Source organism: Amblyomma maculatum, chromosome 7, assembly GCF_055883805.1.
Source record: "Amblyomma maculatum isolate TAMU_Amacu chromosome 7, ASM5588380v1, whole genome shotgun sequence".
Lineage (NCBI taxonomy): Eukaryota > Metazoa > Arthropoda > Arachnida > Ixodida > Ixodidae > Amblyomma > Amblyomma maculatum.
In genome coordinates this window covers 58,572,012-58,589,987 of record NC_139350.1, presented here as the reverse complement: position 1 = coordinate 58,589,987, position 17,976 = coordinate 58,572,012, and the positions used below count along the sequence as shown (strand labels likewise).

Sequence of the window (17,976 nt, the reverse complement as noted above, 5' to 3'; positions counted from 1 at the left end):
CTTAAGACTGGAGTTAAGACTGGGCTTCAGTCCTGACTTGAATAAGTCGCTTGTATGTTTACGACTCTAGTGCTGTCTTGGTTAAGACACAAGGACGCCAGGTGTCTAAGTAGAGAAATTAGGGAAATGCAGGGATGCGCTGGCACTGTCCCTGCTGTAAGATGTACACATTCCGCCAATTTTGCGTTGTGTAAAATCCGTGCCATTGCTTTTTGCGGCTTAAGATTGTGTTACGAGGAAAAATGCCCCAAGTGGTTGCTGAGGCCGTTCTGGGAAGCCACTCTGGTGAACATGAACCCGAAGCGTTCGACGTTCGGAACACGAGCCGTCTTAAATAAGCGTGGTCTTTCTAAAGACACCATTTAAGTCTGGACTTAGCTCGGACTTTATCGTGCAAGCCGGCCCAGGTTTTAACAGGTAATGTGTTGGAATGTAGCTTAAAGAAGAACGTTTTAACTGAAGGCCTAACTGGCATCTTTTTCACACACTTTGAGACATCCTGTCCGAGGCCTCCCCGGTGTGGTGCACGGTAAATCGGCAACGGTATCGTCACATCCAGAAGATCTTTGTACAGTTTCTTCTTACACACTTTGCTCAAGTATTCCATTGAGAAACGCGCATGCAACATTCTGAAAGACAGGACAACTTCGCGCATGTACCCTTTTAAGGCGCCACTCATATTCTCACCAGATCAAACAACATATTCTGGAAGCATTTTACACAGTCGTACTTGCATGACCGTCCTCAAGAATTTGTCGTTTTGATCACGAAGGAAAAAAAAACGCGAGACAACCTGTCGCAAAAAGAGATGCACAAGGCCCAAGCCCCCCGCCTTAACAGGAAGAAAGAGGTTGGTTCTGCTGCACTTTTCCCATGTTGATGCCCACATGAAAACGGCAGACACGATGAATTTTTTTAATGTTAACACGCGTCGCCAAAAGCACATTCATTACGTACCATATCTTTGCCACAAGGAAAACATTGCACACATAAGCGCGTGAGAACATTGACAACGGCTTGCCCTGCCATGAATCAGCTTTCTCTCTCGCCCTCTCTGCTTGGCCAGCCCAGAAAGGGGTGGGATCTTGGTACGATTCAAGCGGCACGTCTAAATACTGGGTCGGCAATTTTGACCATTGCAAACGAGAAAAGTATTCAGGCGTAACATCCCAGTCTCCATGCCAGAATCCGGCACTTTTTTCCCAATTTACTTCACAGCCTGTCTGTCGGCAGAATTTTTCAACAAGGACAGTAAATTCTTGAATGCTTTCTCTGCTTGAACAGAATACAGCGATGTCATCTGCATATGCCAGCATTTTGACCTGTGCTGACTGTAGCATAAAACCAGTTATACGTTCATTGTTTATAATAGACCGGCAGAGAGGCTCGAGGTAGGCCGCAAACAGCAGGGGTGACAGGGGGTAGCCTTGCCTCACTGACGACAGCACACGAATGCTGTCAGTGAGCTCTCCATTCACAATTATCCGTGTCGTGCAGTTCGCATACACCATTAGAACACCTTCCTCAATCACTCGCCCTATGTTTGAGTGTGCCAATAATCGTGCGAAACGCGATCGAATGCTTTGGCGAGATCCAGCTGTATCATTGCCACTCGAGATCCAATCGCATCACAACACTCCAAAACAGTTCGTACCACGACCACATTAGTTGCGATGCTTCGACCTTTAATGCCGCACGTCTGGTGTGGCCCAACCAGACTTGGTATTACACTTTGAAGCCTTTTCGCCAGCACTTTCATGTATATTTTGTAATCCACGTTGGTGAGGCTTATCGGCCGATAAGAACCCACCAACAGGCGTTTTCCTGGCTCATCATACTTCGGAATCAAAACAATGTGCGAGGTAGAAAATGAAGGTGGAACCTGCTTACGCTCGTATGACTCGTCTAGCACTTTAAGTAAAATCTGGGCTGTGTAATCTTTAAATGCTTTGTAGAAAGCAGCGCCAAGCCCGTCAGGTCCTGGCGACTTTCCCATTGAAAGCTCGTCTATCGCACTTTCTATTTCTGTCAAACTTATGGGTCGTTCTAGACGCGTTTTAACATCATCGAGTTTTGGCATTTGGCGCAAGAATTCTGCCTGAAAGCCATTTTTGACTTCGCGTTTATGGCCAAGCAATTCATTGTAGTGTTCTATAAAGGCATTTTTGATAGTAGCAGGGTCCCTAGTTACAGCACCTCGGTTGTCAATTTGCCGTATTTCCTTTCGATACGCGTGCCGTTTCTCATCTGACAGCGCTCGCTTAGTTGGCGTCTCCCCCGCCCAAAATTTTTCGGACCTTGCTCTTATCACTGCTGCCTTATACTTTTCAGTGTCAATGTTTTCAAGTTGTCGTTTCAAGGCTTTTATTTTTTGTGCATATCTTATTTCTTGTGCATATCTTCCCGGCTGGATGCTATCCATGCTAAGCAAAAACTCAAGCTCCTCGTGCATTTCTTTCTCTTTTCTTTTTTCGTCATATCGAATTGCGCTTGCAGTTTCGATAGCTAAAAGCTTTACTCTCTGCTTTAGCTCCTCCCACTCAACTATATAGCTTTCGGCCTGCGTCGAAAGTAATTTATCGAGTTCTTTCGTTGTCTCTCTTACAAAACTGCCGTCCTCTAAAAGCTTCACGTTAAATTTCCACAGGTGCCAGTTAAATCGTGACCTCCGCTGTTTCCTGCCAAATGTTCCAATTACTAAGCAATGGTCACTGAAGCTTACGGGCTTAACGTCATACTCTGTGCACAATGAAGCCAGTTCAACAGAGACATAAATTCGATCTAATCTGGCGTGGCTATCCCTTTGAAAATGCGTGTATTTAGGGTGTGCGTCGTAAGAGAACAAATAGCCAACGTCTTCGACATTACATTCATTAATTAAAGAGTGAAGCAGCTGAGCACTCTTATCCCTCATTGGCAAATTTTTTGCGCGGTCCTGAGCGAAACAAACGCAGTTGAAGTCTCCTATCAATATTACTACCTTGTCGCACCTAAGATGCATTTCGAGACTTTCGAAAAATGTTTTGCGCTCGCTCACCGCGTTCGGAGCATAAACACAGACAACACGGTAACTATAATTCGAAAACGAAAAGTCAACAACAAGAAGGCGACCGCATTGGGAAGCCACAACGGAAGCAACGTTGACGCCTAAACTTTTACGAATAAATAAAACGCAGCCACCCGACGCGCCGACGGAATGGCAGACGCATACGTCATACAAAGAAGAAAAGGACGACGCCATACGATCACTTAGCTCTTCGCTTTCAATCTTAGTTTCTTGGATAGCGATTAGGTCAAGGTCATTTTCAAGAATTAGGCGCCGCAGCTGGCTTTGTCGTCTTCTTGCTCCCAAACCCCGCACATTTAAAGATGCTAGACGAAGTGTTACATCGAGATTAACCGCCATGTTTAGTAACAAAAGCCCCGCTAATAAGAGTTCGTAGCGGGTAACAAAACACTAAACTCACAGTGCATAAAGCCTCCATGCAGCGCTCCCCAATCCAGTCTTTCGCGGGAGCCGTACAGATCACAACCAGCACCGTCTTCACTGAGTCCACCTGGCCACACAGGCCAAAGGATTATGGAGGCGGTTTCACCGCCTGCCTTGGCTCCGACGGGACGTTCGGCCGCGGTTTGAAGGGCGGCCGTCTCATCCCGGTTGTTTTTGGTGACGGCTCCCCGCTGCCACTGCCGTCCAGTTGCTCACTCTCGGTATCTTTCTGGTCACGCAGCCGCTTTCCGGGAAGTATACCGGCACCGACGCCAGCTGCTCCCTGAGTAACGTCCGTTGCGGTTGCTTCGGCGCCCTCGATGTTCGATTCGTCGTCGTTCGTCGCGTTATCCAAAGCAGATTCCTCTTGGTCGGTAACTATTGCTTTGCTCGGTGGGCTAGCGTGAACACTAGGCTTCTGCGGCACAAGGACTTGAAGATTAGGCTGCAATACTTCAACAGGATAGTTAAGCGGGCGAGTTGGTGATACATCATCCAAAAAAACAGCGCAAACAAACGGGGACGACAGGGAGAAACAACAGGAACAGGCGCTGACTCTCAACTAAAATTTAATCGCAGAAAACACATTTATATAAGGTACAGAAAACAATAAAACACCAAAACCAGACCGCACGTGTTACTATGTGATGTCCAGATATGCAACTTCGCAGTCACGCAGGAGCAGGGAAGGTTTGCTGACACACAATCTTTCTTTCTTGGCCATATTATACGCCTCGATGATTTCCCTGGTCAACTGGTCGGGGTGTTTGTACAAAATGTCAGTATAATGTAAAGACGGAAAACAGGATTGACACTCACGGCAATGATCAACTAGATTAGTGGAGCGATTAGATTCTAATGAGTTGAGATGTTCTCTGAGACGTGTGTTAATACATCGTCCCGTTTGCCCAATGTATATCTGACCACAGGACAAGGGAATTTTATAAACTACCCCTTTGGAGCATGGCACAAATCTTTTATCGTGTTTAACAGCACAAGACGCTACAGATTTATTAGGATTACGGGACTTATTTTCTACCACTGAACAAATTTTATTGAGCTTATTAGGGGCCGAAAAAACAACATCAACTTCATACCTATGGGCAGCATTTTTAAGACCATGAGAAAGGCGATGAACATAGGGAAGAACTGCGAACTTTCTCCGTTGCTGTTCTTTCTGTGAAGGCAGCAGCAATGCCGGCGATTTAAGCTTTTTGATTATTTTATTGCAACCCGAAGTTAGAAGCTCAGCTGGATAACCTGCTTCCCTAAGTCTCTTAGCCTGGTTATCGAAACTTTCTTTCATAACATGGTGACAGGATTTTGACAACGCAGAAGACAATGATGAAACAACAATTCCACATTTCACTACCTTAGAATGATGCGATTTATAGTTTAGCAGCGGTTTATTGGCCCGTGGTGCGTAATTCCAACACATGTGCCCCTTCCCTTCAGTCAAACACAAATCTAAGAATTGCATCTTGTTATCAACCAGTACCTCAGTGGTGAACTGCAAACCCCACGAATTAGCTTTGAATGCTTCTAACACTGTAGACATGTGCCTAGCAAAGTTCGTTTTTTCAATGACAATCAAAAAATCATCAACGTATCTGAAAATTTGGAACTGTATCCCAACCAAATCTTTCTGGATACCTCGATCGACAAATGACAAAAAAATTTCACTAAGAGCAGGCGCTACTCTAGACCCAATACAAACGCCCGCTTTCTGGGAATAGAGTGTGCCTTCCCATTCAACAAAGGTAGAGTTCACATAAAACGACAACAGCTCAAGGAACCCAGACACTGAAATACCGCAACCACTTATGAATTGTTCCTCATCATTGTCCGAAGTGATGCAATCAAAAACAGCAGTCATCATTTCCTTGTGCGGCAGAGAGTAGAACAAATCTACCACGTCTATGCTAAAAGCTGAGCATGAGCCTGGGTTTTGCTCCTGTAAGAACTTGACGACACACTCAGAATTTGGTACCTTAAAAGGATCATTTGGCAGCTTTATCTATTAATGATCCTTTTAAGGTACCAAACTCTGAGTGTGTCGTCAAGTTCTTACAGGAGCAAAACCCAGGCTCATGCTCAGCTTTTAGCATAGACGTGGTAGATTTGTTCTACTCTCTGCCGCACAAGGAAATGATGACTGCTGTTTTTGATTGCATCACTTCGGACAATGATGAGGAACAATTCATAAGTGGTTGCGGTATTTCAGTGTCTGGGTTCCTTGAGCTGTTGTCGTTTTATGTGAACTCTACCTTTGTTGAATGGGAAGGCACACTCTATTCCCAGAAAGCGGCGTTTGTATTGGGTCTAGAGTAGCGCCTGCTCTTAGTGAAATTTTTTTGTCATTTGTCGATCGAGGTATCCAGAAAGATTTGGTTGGGATACAGTTCCAAATTTTCAGATACGTTGATGATTTTTTGATTGTCATTGAAAAAACGAACTTTGCTAGGCACATGTCTACAGTGTTAGAAGCATTCAAAGCTAATTCGTGGGGTTTGCAGTTCACCACTGAGGTACCGGTTGATAACAAGATGCAATTCTTAGATTTGTGTTTGACTGAAGGGAAGGGGCACATGTGTTGGAATTACGCACCACGGGCCAATAAACCGCTGCTAAACTATAAATCGCATCATTCTAAGGTAGTGAAATGTGGAACTGCTGTTTCATCATTGTCTTCTGCGTTGTCAAAATCCTGTCACCATGTTATGAAAGAAAGTTTCGATAACCAGGCTAAGAGACTTAGGGAAGCAGGTTATCCAGCTGAGCTTCTAACTTTGGGTTGCAATAAAATAATCAAAAAGCTTAAATCGCCGGCATTGCTGCTGCCTTCACAGAAAGAACAGCAACGGAGAAAGTTCGCAGTTCTTCCCTATGTTCATCGCCTTTCTCATGGTCTTAAAAATGTTGCCCATAGGTATGAAGTTGATGTTTTTTCGGCCCCTAATAAGCTCAATAAAATTTGTTCAGTGGTAGAAAATAAGTCCCGTAATCCTAATAAATCTGTAGCGTCTTGTGCTGTTAAACACGATAAAAGATTTGTGCCGTGCTCCAAAGGGGTAGTTTATAAAATTCCCTTGTCCTGTGGTCAGATATACATTGGGCAAACGGGACGATGTATTAACACACGTCTCAGAGAACATCTCAACTCATTAGAATCTAATCGCTCCACTAATCTAGTTGATCATTGCCGTGAGTGTCAATCCTGTTTTCCGTCTTTACATTATACTGACATTTTGTACAAACACCCCGACCAGTTGACCAGGGAAACCATCGAGGCGTATAATATGGCCAAGAAAGAAAGATTGTGTGTCAGCAATCCTTCCCTGCTCCTGCGTGACTGCGAAGTTGCATATCTGGACATCACATAGTAACACGTGCGGTCTGGTTTTGGTGTTGTATTGTTTTCTGTACCTTATATAAATGTGTTTTCTGCGATTAAATTTTAGTTGAGAGTCAGCGCCTGTTCCTGTTGTTTCTCCCTGTCGTCCCCGTTTGTTTGCGCTGTTTTTTTGGATGATGCAATACTTCCTTGACCGCTGGTCCTTTTCCTTCTTTCGAAGTCTCCTCAGCGTCCGCCTCATCCATGTACAGCTCGGACACTTCATCGCTTTTGCCGGGACCGGTGACGCTTGCGTATGTGCGAGTGCACTGACTCTATCCGTGTCCGAACCGACGGCAAGAGCTGCATCGCGGAATGCGGCACTCACGCCGTATGTGACCTGTACCTTGGCAGCGCAGGCAAAGCGGAGCCTTGCCAGGCACTACCACTAGAGCCAATTCGCCACTGACGCTCACCTGATGCGGAAGGTCGTCGAGCTTGACACCTGGATTCAACTTGAGTGTCACAAGCCTTGTTGTTGAACCCTTATCCGACACGCCCTGTGCTCTCCACTTCTCCTTTGCAACATCTGTCACCTTCCCGAAAGCAGCAAACGCGAGCCGCACTTCTTCGTCTGGTACACTGTGCAGCAACCAGTGTACAGTCATGGACAATATTTTGCGAGACGCCGGAGCGCCGTTTCAAAGCTGCCTCTGGGCCACTAGGCGGCGTGGTGCGCGCGTCGAGGTTGCGCGGGCCGATGACTAGGCGCATGCCCGTCCTATATGCGTCCGCTGGCCTTTCTCCTCGCTCGTTTTGTTTGAAGCGCTGCTTATTCCGCACTTGGGCGCGGCTGGCGCTGTTTACTGCTCGCGCCGCTCGAGCTATGCGGCCGTCGTGCTCGGCGTGCAGCCAGTCGAAAGCGATAACAGCGCTCGTGCACGGGGCCCGCCACCTTTATACCGAATCATTTAGATCTGTTTCTTTTTTTCTTTCAATAATAACATAACTTCTGGCATGCGATAAAGGTCTCGTTTCTGCAAACTGCCCACTGCGATGAAAACATCTCGATAAAGACACTCGGTCCTTATGCTTCAACTGCGAGCGTTAGCGTGCATCGCAACTCATTCATAGTTATTGTGCCGACCAAAAGCGTAAAAGAGAGAAATAATCCTTAAGCAACAAGTTTATTGTCATAAAACAAAAAATAAAAATAAAACAATGCAGACATCACTGGCAAACGAAAAATTCCTAATACTTGGTGAAACCGCCATCAGCAGCGATGACGCTTGCCAACCGGCGTGGCAACGATTCGTAAAGGGAACGAACCACATCTGTGTCCGCACGAAGCCTTTCCCATTCACCTCTGATCGCTTCCCAGAGTGTGTCTGCGTTGGCATTCCCAATGTGAGACCTCATCAGGTGAGCTTTCAATAGGCCCCACACATTTTCAATGGGACTCATGTCGGCTCCCTTCGGAGGCCATGGCAGCTGCCGCACGCCACGAGCGTCGAGAATAGCGCTCACTTTTCGAGACGTGTGTACAGGACTCGTATCTTGTTGAAAAAGGTAGAATCCATCTGGGAATGGTCCGTCAAGGACATATGGCGTTAACACACTCTCAATGATGTCGACGTAGGCGTCCGAGGTGAAGGATCCATCGACTCTCACCAGAGGCCCCAGTCCATTTCTTGACATGGCGCTCCATACAGCCACGGAACAGCGACCACTGGAGAACACATTTTGCACGTATGGCGGGTCGTATCTATATAGGAGAAGAAAATCAGTACAAAGTTATAATTTGGGTCTTATGCATCAGGTTGAGCGCGAGTGAAAACTAACTTTTCCGTGTAAAAAGGTTTGATTAGCAACTGTGAATCGTTTCTAAATAGTTAGTACTTGAACCACGCTACTAAATGACAAGAGTTGTTTCGGAAGAGCAATTACTTTAGAGTAAATTGCGGCATCGGCACTAAGAAGCGTTTGCTAATGGACTCTCTTCGGGAGGGCGCTTCTATCAACATCGTGCACCTCCGAGATATTGCATGCTGAGGAGGAGTATTCGGCATTGTTTACGACGTATATTTCATTTGGGAACACGAAGACAGCAGTTTGCCGCTATATCCTACTTTATTCGTATTCTTCATATAAAATATTCAGGATTTACTTAGACGCAAAAAAAAGGGTATCCATACCTGCAATTCACTGGCCTCCAAACTCGGCACTTCTGGTCCCAGCGGGTGGAAAAAGAAGACTCGTCCGAGAATATAACTTCGGACCAGTCGTCCACAGTCCACCCTTTCAGAGAGTTGGCGAACTCGAGCCGTTCCTTGCGCTGTTTAGTTGTCAGATGCGGCTTCTGGGCAGCCATGCACGATCGGAGACCAATTTCTTTGAGCCGCCGCCTGATAGTTTTAGCAGATATATTCAGTGCAAGTTCCTTGCGGATTTCTTCTGCAGTCATGAAGGGGTCGGCCACCGATGCCGCTATGATCAGGAGGTCATCTTCTTCTGTTGAAGCTCTCGGTCGACCTGGGCGCTTGGAATCTGCCAGGCTGCCTCCATTGCGGAAAACGCGAATGGTTCGGGCTACTGCAGATTTGGAACGACCGGTACGGCGAGCAATTTCTCGCTGGGGAACACCTTCCACGAAGAGACATGCAATCAGTCTCCTGTCGTCGATCGGCACTCTTAGAGGCATTTTGCAACTGGCAGGATTTGCGATGAAATTATATAGGTTTTCCTGGATATCGCTAACCAATCATAAATCAAGTAACGTCGATGGCTGAGCAGAAAATATAGGCGTTATGTGGGAAGAGTGCTTGCGCTATCTCGCCTTTCTACGATCAGACGATGCAAGCATGTGCTCATCAGCCTTATCACGTCAGAGTGACTTTTAAACAACTATAGTTCGAAAATTACGGTATTACATCACATAAAATGACAGTATACATTTTACAGCCTTACGTCCCCGACGTGATAAGGCTGATGAGCACATGCTTGCATCGTCTGATCGTAGAAAGGCGAGATAGCGCAAGCACTCTTCCCACATAACGCCTATATTTTCTGCTCAGCCATCGACGTTACTTGATTTATGATTGGTTAGCGATATCCAGGAAAACCTATATAATTTCATCGCAAATCCTGCCAGTTGCAAAATGCCTCCAAGAGTGCCGATCGACGACAGGAGACTGATTGCATGTCTCTTCGTGGAAGGTGTTCCCCAGCGAGAAATTGCTCGCCGTACCGGTCGTTCCAAATCTGCAGTAGCCCGAACCATTCGCGTTTTCCGCAATGGAGGCAGCCTGGCAGATTCTAAGCGCCCAGGTCGACCGAGAGCTTCAACAGAAGAAGATGACCTCCTGATCATAGCGGCATCGGTGGCCGACCCCTTCATGACTGCAGAAGAAATCCGCAAGGAACTTGCACTGAATATATCTGCTAAAACTATCAGGCGGCGGCTCAAAGAAATTGGTCTCCGATCGTGCATGGCTGCCCAGAAGCCGCATCTGACAACTAAACAGCGCAAGGAACGGCTCGAGTTCGCCAACTCTCTGAAAGGGTGGACTGTGGACGACTGGTCCGAAGTTATATTCTCGGACGAGTCTTCTTTTTCCACCCGCTGGGACCAGAAGTGCCGAGTTTGGAGGCCAGTGAATTGCAGGTATGGATACCCTTTTTTTTGCGTCTAAGTAAATCCTGAATATTTTATATGAAGAATACGAATAAAGTAGGATATAGCGGCAAACTGCTGTCTTCGTGTTCCCAAATGAAATATACGTCGTAAACAATGCCGAATACTCCTCCTCAGCATGCAATATCTCGGAGGTGCACGATGTTGATAGAAGCGCCCTTCCGAAGAGAGTCCATTAGCAAACGCTTCTTAGTGCCGATGCCGCAATTTACTCTAAAGTAATTGCTCTTCCGAAACAACTCTTGTCATTTAGTAGCGTGGTTCAAGTACTAACTATTTAGAAACGATTCACAGTTGCTAATCAAACCTTTTTACACGGAAAAGTTAGTTTTCACTCGCGCTCAACCTGATGCATAAGACCCAAATTATAACTTTGTACTGATTTTCTTCTCCTATATAGATACGACCCGCCATACGTGCAAAATGTGTTCTCCAGTGGTCGCTGTTCCGTGGCTGTATGGAGCGCCATGTCAAGAAATGGACTGGGGCCTCTGGTGAGAGTCGATGGATCCTTCACCTCGGACGCCTACGTCGACATCATTGAGAGTGTGTTAACGCCATATGTCCTTGACGGACCATTCCCAGATGGATTCTACCTTTTTCAACAAGATACGAGTCCTGTACACACATCTCGAAAAGTGAGCGCTATTCTCGACGCTCGTGGCGTGCGGCAGCTGCCATGGCCTCCGAAGGGAGCCGACATGAGTCCCATTGAAAATGTGTGGGGCCTATTGAAAGCTCACCTGATGAGGTCTCACATTGGGAATGCCAACGCAGACACACTCTGGGAAGCGATCAGAGGTGAATGGGAAAGGCTTCGTGCGGACACAGATGTGGTTCGTTCCCTTTACGAATCGATGCCACGCCGGTTGGCAAGCGTCATCGCTGCTGATGGCGGTTTCACCAAGTATTAGGAATTTTTCGTTTGCCAGTGATGTCTGCATTGTTTTATTTTTATTTTTTGTTTTATGACAATAAACTTGTTGCTTAAGGATTATTTCTCTCTTTTACGCTTTTGGTCGGCACAATAACTATGAATGAGTTGCGATGCACGCTAACGCTCGCAGTTGAAGCATAAGGACCGAGTGTCTTTATCGAGATGTTTTCATCGCAGTGGGCAGTTTGCAGAAACGAGACCTTTATCGCATGCCAGAAGTTATGTTATTATTGAAAGAAAAAAAGAAACAGATCTAAATGATTCGGTATAAAGGTGGCGGGCCCCGTGCACGAGCGCTGTTATCGCTTTCGACTGGCTGCACGCCGAGCACGACGGCCGCATAGCTCGAGCGGCGCGAGCAGTAAACAGCGCCAGCCGCGCCCAAGTGCGGAATAAGCAGCGCTTCAAACAAAACGAGCGAGGAGAAAGGCCAGCGGACGCATATAGGACGGGCATGCGCCTAGTCATCGGCCCGCGCAACCTCGACGCGCACACCACGCCGCCTAGTGGCCCAGAGGCAGCTTTGAAACGGGGCTCCGGCGTCTCGCAAAATATTGTCCATGACTGTACCTTCATTCGGACGTCTCGGTTAGCAGGATCGATGACGAGACACCGAGCACCTTTAACCTGCAGGTCTGCAAAGCGAAGTATCCTCTTCATCGAGTCAGCGTCCTTGAAGGTCACGGCCCAGACGTGGTTCATGCGGTACGCCCCCAGGGCGATAACAGCCGGCATGAGCGAAAGCGGAGCAAGCGCATCACGAAAGTCTTCCACCCCGGTATGGGCGGACCCTGATGTCACCGTGCAAAAACAAAACAGTGTTTTCAACAAATCGCCCTATAGGCAAACTTGGCAGTACAACCTGATAATCACTGTCCGAAACAAAAAGCCTGTTTCCGCGGCCAGACATGACCGCTGTACCCGCTCCAACGGAGCCCAACATAACACGTCCGTTCGCTGCGGCGGCCGGAAGTGGAATCCCAATTGCGCCACGGAGGCCGGGACGGAGGGTATGCCAAGAAGAAAGCTTCTCTAGTTAACAACACACTCGGGCAGCTTCAAATGGCTAGGGCGTTTAGTGTTTCATGAGGCATTTTCTTTATTTAATCCCCGAGAATACAGCAACAAAACAAAATGACCGATGGTGTGTTTCTTTCCATTAACCAAACTTCCTTCGCTGCACTGTGACACATACTACACTACAGCTAGAACAAAAAAATGCCGCCACCGGGAGGACTCGAACCTCCAACCTTTCGGTTAACAGCCGAATGCGCTAGCCGATTGCGCCACGGAGGCTGGGGCGGAGGGTATGCCAAGAAGAAAGCTTCTCTAGCTAACAACACACTCGGGCAGCTTCAAATGGCTAGGGCGTTTAGTGTTTCATAAGGCATTTTCTTTATTTAATCCCCGAGAATACAGCAACAAAACAAAATGACCGATGGTGTGTTTCTCTCCATTAACCAAACTTGCTCTGCTGCGCAGTGACAACTACTACACTACAGCTAGAACCAAAAAATGCTGCCACCGGGAGGACTCGAACCTCCAACCTTTCGGTTAACAGCCGAACGCGCTAGCCTATTGCGCCACGGAGGCTTTTTTTTTTTCTTTATTGCCTGTCTTCGACACAGTAAAATAAAACACGAAGGCTATGTACATCACTTTTACAAATGTAGCCGAACCCAGGCTGGCGGGTCTGGCTTTGTCACATTAAAATTCTCTAAGTGTCACCAAGGGTTCTAGCCTTGGTAGCCACTCAGGAACACAGTCCTGCAACTTTTGTATTTTGACATAACTATACATATTTTCCCGAAAATACATTCGCGCTAGACGTGCGTCCGAATCACCATGATACCCAGCCATACGAGAGCGCTAAATACTGTGGAGGCCCACCAGCATGACTAAGTCAAACGGGAAATCATTCACATTTTCTGTTGGCAAGAACCTTACCTTATTCCATATGAGTCTAACGGAAGCTCTTTTTTGATCGTCCTCTTTAGCACATCCCAAAAATAGACCCCTTCCCAGCAGTGCAGAAATACATGGTCGATTGTTTCAGGTTGCTTGCATATAAGACACTGTGACCCCCATGGCAGAAACATCTGTTTTGCCTCCAGAAAGGTTTTCAACTGGTAAAGTCCCAGTATGTAGTTTAAAGAAGAAGTTCTTGATACCCGGTGACAGCTGCATTTGCTTTATCCTTTTCAATACGTTGCCACCCGGGCCTCCACAGTATAAAGCTCTGTACAAGGGAATAGGGAAAATAACATCACGCACAGTCTTATATAATGTCTTTCTGGTCACTGCACACAAATATTCTTTTGAAAACCGGGCGTTTAAGAATTTAACGCTGGAGACTATCTCCTTAAAGAAACCAAAAGTGGGACCGGCAATGAATTCAGTAGCAATCACAAAACCTGGCAGAGCCCGCCCAAGCCTTGCTTGGCCCACTGTGCGCAAAAAAGGATCTTGCACGTCCTGAAAAAACAAAAATCTACTGACCAGCTGCTTTACAAATAAATGACCCAGTCCCAGTCCCCCATCCTTGACTCTACTGAACAAATTGGTACGCGTACACCTCTCCCAATTAGAGGCCCACACAAAAACGGCAAAAATACGATGTAACTTTTGAACATTAAGGCGAGAGCAATGCAGCACTTGCATCACGTACCAAAGTTTACTAATGAAAAACAAATTGCACACGGTGGCTCGCGCAAATATGTGTAGGTGAGACCCTTTCCATTTTTCAGCTTTTGCCCTTATTTCTTGCGTTTGCTGTGTCCAATACGGTTCACTGTCTCGGTAACATTCTAATGGGACCCCCAGGTATTTCACCGGGGTCGTGTACCAGGTGACATTTGCGAAAATGTCTGGCGTCGCAGGCCACTCTCCATGCCAGAACCCCACACACTTTGCCCAATTAACTCTACTGCCCGTTGTCTTACTGAATTGTTTTACCCCCTCAACAGCCCTACGTATGCTGTCCTGACTATCACCAAACACCGCCACGTCGTCAGCATATGCGAGAACTTTTACCTTCACCGCATGTAACTTAAACCCTCTAACAGCATCATTCCGTATTATGTGCATACACAGGGTTTCTATGTAAATGCAAAAGAGGAGAGGACTGAGGGGGCAACCCTGGCGCACAGAACGTTGCACGTTGATGGGGGCCCCCAACGATTTATTAACTATTAACCTCGTTGTGCAATTCCTGTACGCCAAAGCCAAGCCCTCGGTGATCACTTCACCAACATTAACATGATGAAGAATACAAAATAAAATGTCATGCGCCACACAGTCAAATGCTTTCTCTAAGTCTAACTGAAGAACAGCCACACAAGCACCAATAGCCTCACAGCACTCCAACACAGACCTTGCCTTGTGAATGTTAGATGCTATTGACCGCCTCTTAATTCCACAGATTTGGTGTGGTCCAACAATTTCTTTAATTACCATCTGAAGCCTTGCAGCTAGCACTTGCATTAAAATTTTGTAATCGACGTTGGTCAGTGATATATATTAGGGATTTAGGGATTAGTACAGTGTGAGACACCTCGTAAGATGGAAGCAACGCCTTACGGTTGTAGGCTTCATTAAATAAAGACGTCAGCATAGGAGTTATTTCTCTCTTAAACATTTTGTAAAATGCAGCGCTTAAGCCATCTGGGCCTGGGGATTTCCCATTGTTTAAGTTTTCGATAGCCAGTTCCACTTCTGTTTGGGTAATCATCCCCTCTAAGCTTTCTTTCCGCTCGTCATTTAGCCGTGGCATAGCTTGCAAAAACTTGTCTTTAAATCCATTCAAGTCCGCCACATGATAGGCAAAGAGTGCCTGATAGTGTTCGAAAAAGGCATTCTGGATGCTATCGTTATCTGTCGCTACAGTACCAGCCCATTCTATCTCTTTGATCTGATTGCGTGAGCGTGCGCTTTCTCGAAACCTTGCGCACGCTTAGTGGGTGCTTCCCCTGTACTCAGACCTTCCGCTCTCGCCCGCACCAGCGCGCCTCGATATCGCTTTTCTTCAATAAGCTCCAACTTTTGCTTTGTTTTACGGACGTCTTCGATGCACGTGCCAGGCATTGTGCATTCTTGCGCAGTTAATTTTTCAAGCACATCCCTTAGCTGTCTTTCGTGTACTCTTTCCTGGCGTCGCAAACAAGTGGACCGTTCAATAGCCTTCATTTTAATTTCTTGCTTAGCCAGTTCCCACTGCAGCCCAATTTCAGTGCTCAGTCCTTCGCTCTTTATGTTGTTAATAATTCGTACTACACCATCGGCGAACGTTTCGTCGCTTAGCAAGTTTGAATTTAATTTCCACAAGTTCCACGAAAAGCTTTTACTTTGCTGCCTTGCCCTAAAGCACATTCAACAACGCAATGATCAGAGAACGACAAAGGAATAACACTATATTTTTGACATTTTGGTAGCAGCTCCAACGCCATATAGATTCGATCGAGGCGGGCGTGACTCGTACCCTGAAAGTGCGTGTACTGAACACTTCGTTCACCCTCCAAACACTCAGCCACCTCTTCCAGGGCATATTGGTCTATTAGACGAGACAACAGATCCGTACTTCTATCTCTGAATGCTCTACTGCTGCTCTTATCACGGGCACTCAAAACACAGTTAAAGTCTTCCATGAGCACTATCTGCTTATCAGAATTAAGATATTGCTGCAGGCTGTTAAAAAAGGGCGTCCTATCATCTACCGAGTTTGGCGGATAAATACATATTGCGCGCCACTGAATATTGCAGAAACTATAATCGCAAATTACAAACCGACCCGACTAACTGACTCACTTGCTCCGCGGAGCACTGTCGGCGCGCTCTAGACAAGGCTGCTCACGACTGTACACCTTGTAGTCAACATTGGTGAGGCTAATCGGTTGATATGACCCCACCAACAGTCGTTTCTCCGGATAATCTGCCTTGGGTATTAGAACAATGTGCGATGTAGAGAAAGACAATGGAACAGTATTACGTTCATAAGCTTCAGTGATTACATCGAGCATAAACTGAGCCGCATACTGCTGAAAAGTTTTAAAGAAGACAGCGCTTAGACCATCCGGCCCAGGGGCTTTCCCAGGTGTCAGGTCATCTATTGCAGATTTTATCTCCTGCAACGTTATCGGTGTTTCTAGGCGCGCTTTACTTTCGTCATCCAGTGCAGGCATCAGTCTTAGAAAATATGTTTGAAAGCCGCCTACAGTCTGAAGCTTAGCGCTAAGCAGTTCTTCGAAGTGCTCTGCTACCGCACGCTGAATATCTTTAGCATCTTCAGTGATATGGCCGGCATACCTTATACTCCTTATTTCTTTCTGGCAGGCGTATCTTTTCTCGTCTGCTAGCGCTCGTTTTGTCGGCACTTCTCCAGCCCAAAGTTTTTCAACCCTTGCACGTATGACAGCCGCTGTGTATCTCTCGCTGTCGATTGTTTCCAGCTCACTTTTAATCTCTCGTATTTTACTGGCGAAATGCCCTGGCACAAAATTTTCCATGCTCACAAAAAACTGGAGCTGTTCATTTAGTTCCTTTTCTTTTTCTTTCTCTTTATGCCGCACCTTACTGCTCTTTTCTATGGATTTCAATTTGACCCACTATTTGAAGCTGTCCCATTCCGCTGCAAAACTTACTGGTCGCATAGCAAGACGATTTTCAAACTCGGTCTTAACTTCAGTAAGGAACTCTTTCTTCGTCGGCAAGAAGCTTGGCATTCAGTTTCCATAAGTGCCAGTTAAAGCGCGATTTTTTTCCTTTCCTACCAAACACTGCACTCACGAGACAATGATCACTGAAAGACACAGGTTTGACCTCATATGCAGTACACAGGGAAACAAGATCAACCGAGGCATACACCCGGTCCAATCTAGCATGGCTATCTCGCTGAAAGTACGTGAACTCTGGCTGGTTTCCAGTGGAGAACACACTACCAACATCCTCAAGGCCATACTCATGCACAAGTGCATTCAACAGCTCGGAGCTTCTGTCTCTTCGAGGTTTACACTTCGCCGCTCGGTCCACAGCTGCGCACACACAGCTGTAATCGCCAAGTACAAGCAAGATTTTCTCGACCTTCAACCACAATTCAATAGACTAAAAAACAATTCACGTTCGCATTCTGAATTGGGAGCATACACAAACACAACACGCCAGCATAAATTACAGTAGGTAAAATCAGTAACCAAAAGCCGACCACTTGGGCAGGCAAAAACGAACTCTACACTTACTCCCAGCGTGTTACGTATAAATAAAAGGCATCCACCCGATACACCAACAGAATGGCATACGCACGCATAAAAGTTTGTTTGAAAAGAAGCCACCATACGGTCAGTGCTTTCTTGGCTCTCAATCTTTGACTCTTGCACAGCTGCTATATCTGTATCATTATCCAAAAGGAGTCGACTGAGCTGGCATTGTCGCCTTCTCGCTCCCAGCCCTCTGACATTCAAAGTAGCTACGTGTAACGGCGAATTAAACTTGAGAGTCATGTATTAGAAAGAGACGCCCGTACCCGCATG

The 17,976-nt window shown here is 46.4% G+C and overlaps 2 non-coding genes across 2 annotated transcripts; both read right to left on the bottom strand.

The window, feature by feature from the left end:
- Positions 1-12,677: 12,677 nt before the first annotated feature.
- Positions 12,678-12,751, bottom strand: TRNAN-GUU (transfer RNA asparagine (anticodon GUU)). The gene has a single exon. It is a non-coding gene; the product is annotated as a tRNA-Asn (tRNA).
- A 223-nt stretch (positions 12,752-12,974) lies between these two features.
- TRNAN-GUU (transfer RNA asparagine (anticodon GUU)) lies at positions 12,975-13,048 on the bottom strand. Its single transcript has one exon. It is a non-coding gene; the product is annotated as a tRNA-Asn (tRNA).
- Between the last annotated feature and the right edge of the window lie 4,928 nt (positions 13,049-17,976).